This window comes from Eupeodes corollae, chromosome 2, assembly GCF_945859685.1.
Source record: "Eupeodes corollae chromosome 2, idEupCoro1.1, whole genome shotgun sequence".
NCBI lineage: Eukaryota > Metazoa > Arthropoda > Insecta > Diptera > Syrphidae > Eupeodes > Eupeodes corollae.
The window spans coordinates 49,935,051-49,940,616 of record NC_079148.1 but is presented as its reverse complement, the minus strand read 5'-3'; positions in this window follow the sequence as shown (position 1 = coordinate 49,940,616).

The window sequence follows — 5,566 nt, the reverse complement described above, 5'->3', positions numbered from 1 at the left end:
AAATTTAAATTTATAATTCATCATCATAACGATCACCATCATAATCAACATCACCTTCATCATCGAATAAGCACAGAGCTATAGGAGAAGAATTCTCTTAGCCTTTTTCCAAAAGTGGTAGGACTGTTTATAATTTTAACAGAGCGAGGAAGGGAGTTCTACAAACGAATAGAATGCACATAAAACTAGTGCTCAGATACAAGGAATGAGTAACTGTGAGATGGTCGCATGATCTTACAAAACGCGTAAAGTCTATTTTATTATATATGTATTCAGGTTGATATGATTGTATGATATTGTGAAACATTGTTAAAGTTCTTACTTTAAAGAGATTATCGAGTGAAATGCCATAGATTGACTTAGAAAAACTTGAGATGTGGTCATATTTCCTAAGACCATAAACATAACGCGTGATCTGTTGAATGAAACTTTGAGTTTTTGCTTGTGTTCGAAGTCACAATTACTAAACACCTCACAACAGAAAAGCTTAAGGGGTACTAATAACGTTTTGGCGTGTTTTCAAAGGCGTTATTTGGCGAGACGCCCAGAGCAGTCGGAGACCTCCATACACCTTACCTACTATTAAGATGAGTGTTCCAACTTAGTGTTTTATTAAATGTAAGCCCCAGATTTTTGGCAGAATCGACGAACTCGAAAGAACAGTTGTTTAAATATATCTCTGGAAAATATGAGGTATCCGTTATAGTTCTAGAGATGACTAAGCATTTAGTTTTTTTTTGGATTTAAACAAAGACCATTTTTGCGGGACCACATAACAATTATATTCAAATCCTCGTTGACTTCATGCACACCATTCTCAAGCATACCTAGTTGAAAACTGTTGTATAATTGAACGTCGTCTGAATACATGTGCACAGAAGAGTTTAGTGGACATGACGGAAGATCATTGAAAGACATCGAGAAAAGTAAAGGGCCCAAAATAGAGCCCTGAGGGACACCTCTCTGCAGAGAAGGAAAGTAGACGTAAAATTGTTAGCAAAAACTGCCTGAGATCTACCGGTTCAGTAGGAGAGAATAAGCTTAATTGGCCTTCAAGTTTTTCACAAAGTATAAAATGGTTGACGGTATCAAATTCTTTTGAAAAGTCAAGAAGCGTGAATAAAGTTACTTTATCACTATCTAATTCATTTCTGATATTTTCAACGACGTCTATTAAAGCTGTAGTACAGCTGTGCTTAGGACGAAAGCCTGATTGATTGATACGCATCAATTTATTACTTGTGAGAAAAATTCTTACTTAGTTATTTATCAGTTTTTACGAAGCAAATAAAAGGAGTATACTACTGCACTGTAATGTTCTTCTCATTGAGGACTTTGGACAATCTAAACTACTTTTTTGAGCCTACGGTCCATATTGTGATTTTTTTTGCTTTTTTAAAATTAGACTGGAACTTTAGGAAACTGTCAATCAAAATATTTTCATTCAAATATGAAATATAGGGAACTTACAAAAATAAACAATCTAGCTTTTAAAAATGTACGTACCTCTGTCATTGGAATGAATCAAAAACAATTTGAAATGGAAACATTGCAAAATATGAAGCGTTTTTCGTCAAAAAATCAAATCAAATATTGATGTTTCTATTCACAAACGTAGTAAGTATGCATACTTATCATTTTTTTAGTGGCTCAAATATAAAAACAATCCAAGTAGATATTTGTGCTGCTAAGCAGGTTTATTTTGAACTCCATATTTGTAGCACAAATAGAAATATTTATAGTATACGAATATTTTATAGCATTTCTAAGAATGTTTACTTTATTATTAGATAATAGTTTTTTTTTTCAAAAAGACAAACAAGTTGTCTTTTGTGCAACTGTCAAATGGCTTTTAAATAAATATCATTTCAGTACATATTTACCTATCTGACTCTATGAAAGTTCTACTTAAAAATAACTTAAGGTATATGGCTCTAGAAGCGTTACCGCAAGAACACCAATCAATGTTCCGAAATTTCAGTAAAGATTAGAACTTAAAAAAAACTATCAATATATACTTTTTTGGAATAAAATACATATCAACATTATTTCGTTAATAAATTGGGACTTTTCAATTTATTTGCAAAAAATTAAAAAAAATATTTACAGAGAACACGACTAAAAAAACCTGGCAACGCTGATCTGAGGAAAAAAGATACAGTTTCCACTTAAGTAAATATCAGATCATACATCGCCTACTGAAATTACAAAATTCATTTACTCAAATATCAAACAAAAATCCATAGAACGATAACTGTATATAAGATCAAAGGTTGATAGATATAAATAGCTTTTATTTTTATCTCTAATTAATTTGCTTTGGGAGTCATACATTTTTAACGCAATATGAGTTTATCTTATTTGGGTACCTACGAGAATTGTTTTATAGTTAAAGCAGTAAAGGTACCTACTGCATGGAGAAATACGGCATAGAAATAGAGAAGTAAAGTTATGAAATTTGTTTTTAATATTTAAAAATGTGCGTGAAATGTTTCTACTTAGAGAATCTAACGACATTAACAATACTTTATTTAGATTTTTACAGAAAAATGGTAAAAAAAGAAATTAAATTGATTCCGAAGTTTTGCTCATATAAAACTGTTGAACTTTCAAACTTTCCATGAGCATTTTTTGGTAGGTGCTTTTAGACAACCCTACTGTTATTTGCTCATAAAAAAGTTCATCCAATCCAGAGACAAGTATTGGAGAAAAACACAAATCAACATTAAGCATTCCACATTCGTGTAGTGCGGTTAAAGAAAGAATCGTTGTATTTAAAACTACGTCTGAATTTAGTTGAATGTAAGACTGATAGAAGTAACGGGTATTACGGTTGAATTGTTTGAGGGAATAAATGGAACTGGTCACTAAAGCACTTTTTATGAGAATAGCGATAAATAATGATATGCATTAGTCCTAGTTACAGTGCTCAAGAGAACGATAGTCTATCGTTTTATAAGCTATATCTTTTCAGTTATGTATATCCAAAATTATAACACAAAATGAGAAAACAAATGTCATTGCTGCTGCTTTTTACAACAAACACTTAATCTCAACTCATCTTAGTGATAATATTACTGAAAGTTAGATCCAGGATCTTCTTTTAGAAATTATAAATAGAGAAACAACAACGAATGGAAATTGTTTACCAACCATAAAACAGTGAAGCAACTAGTAAAAGCAACAATCTCCAAAAAATCCCCAGATCTAGACAACATCAACAACACTCTACTGAAAAACCTTCTAGTTAAGGGCACAAGATTCCTTACCGTCTTTCTAAACTCTTGCATCAAACTTAAGTTATACCCATTGCGAAACCAGGAAAACCACGTGAAAATCCACTACTGTTTGAGTAAAATCTTAGAACAAATTATTAAAGACAAGATACAGTGCCTTGTCGATGACTTAAATCTTTTCCAGATTATCAGTTTGGGTTTAGACCTAGTCATTCAACTAAACACCAAATTGTTAGGATTAAAAATTCAATAAAACAGAACCTTGGTGTAAAGAAATCTACTGGTATTGTCCTTTTGGACATCAAAAAAGCCTTTGACACAGTCTGGCACAATGTCCTTATTTTTAAACTTGCCAAATTTACCTTTCCTATCCTCATCATAAAATTCATACAAAATTTTCTGGAAGACAGAAAATTCGAACTCTATTGGGGAAACGTAAGATCCTCGTGGTACCCGTGGCATGATGGTTAGTGTGTTGGACTGTCATGCTAAAGGTCTTGGGTTCGATCCCTGCCTATGCCATCTAAAAAAAAGTCTTTTCACGTGTACTGCCTCTTGCGAGGAATTGACAAATTCTCCAAGAGTAACTATTGTCATGAAAAAGTGCTTTCTCAAAATTAGCCGTTCGGAGTCGGCAGTATAAACTGTAGGTCCCCTCAATTCCTGACAACATTACTCACACACAGGAATGGTTGAGAGTTGTAAGTCACTAGGCCTTGGTTCTCAACGGACTGTCGCGCCACCCAATTTATTTTTATTTTTTTTTAAGATCCTCAATGTACGAAGTTCCAATTTTATTCCATATTTTTTTGTCTAATTTCCCGATTTCCAACCCAATGTTAGCTTAGCAATGTTTGCTGACGATACCGTTTTATTTGCTTCCGGTGTTTTATTTCAAAATGTCTTCACTGTATTGCAAGAAGCCATAGTTCTTATTGAGAAATATTATCACTAATTGAAAATTTAATTCAACGGTATGAAGACAATAGCAACATGGTTTGCACGTCGAAGAAATCCCGCAAGGATCTGCTTTGGACTGTGCTCACTCGCACATTCAAAAACTTCAAGTAAGTCAAATAAAGTTCCCATGGCATTACTCAACTAAAAGACTCCATAATAAGGCTAATGCTTACACAGTTAAGAACCTTGTTAACAAACTACAAGAGATATTTTTATAAAACTGCTTCTTCTATGACTACAATTTTAACTTATCAGTAACGTTTCTAACTGAAATAACTCCTAAAATTACAGTCAACTTCTGCATTTTGTTGATAATGGGGCCTAAGCAATACTAGTTTTAAGATTCTAATAAGGGTTTTTCTTATTAGCGTTTTAACTTGGACCATAAATTAATTTTAAATAACACTTCTCTTTGTTTTATATATTTGAATTAAAGATGTAAAGAGTTAAAATGTTCTAAGCCACTTGCTAATGAAATAATGTAAAATATAAAAGATATTGTTTATTTTGTTTATTAAACTACAAATGAATAAATTTAATAAAAAAAAAATCCAAAAGAATCAAGTATTTCATCGAGACACGAGCCCAAATATGAGTATTGAATGAATATAAACATTATACATTTTATTAAGATCAGAAGGAGTACCCAATTTTTTGCTTAGGCGGAGAAAACCTAAACACTTAGCAGCGTTTTTGGCGGCTGCAAATACATCCTCATTGTTTCTGATTTATAACTGAAAGCTTCGATGCAAGTAACACCCATGGATAGTGCCATATGAGAAGGGTATCACTTTAGAGACAATAAACAGCATAAGGTTTCCGAAACATTAAATTCTAAACGGTTTCTGATTACCCATTGATGAGATTTGCATAAGCTAACGATGGTAGTCTACACCTGAAGAAGAAGGATGAACATCTAAAAACGAATATGAAAAAAAACTGATAGTACTGTCGTCAGCGAAAATATCAAGTTGGTTAGAAGTTTTACACAAAAGATCATATATAAAAATAAGAAAGAGTGTCGGAGGTAAAACGGAGCCCTGAGGCACACCAGAAACGTGTATCTTATGGATATCAGATTTGAACCGGTCAAATAAAATGTCAGTGAAAACTTATAAGCGTTTCTTTGCCTTTAGAAAGAGAATTGGATTGTTTTTCAATCCTCTCGGAAAGAGACGTGTTGAAAAGGACAGATGGAAAAGCTTATGCAGTGGTTTTGTCAGCGTTGAAGAACACTTCTTCAGAAAAATAATAGATGTACTACCTGGAACAGCGGATTTGTGAATGTCGAGATGTTTAAGCACTCTAGCAGCTGTACGGATGAGAAAGAAGCCATGTTCTTTGACAGCATCGAATTCATTGCAAACTGT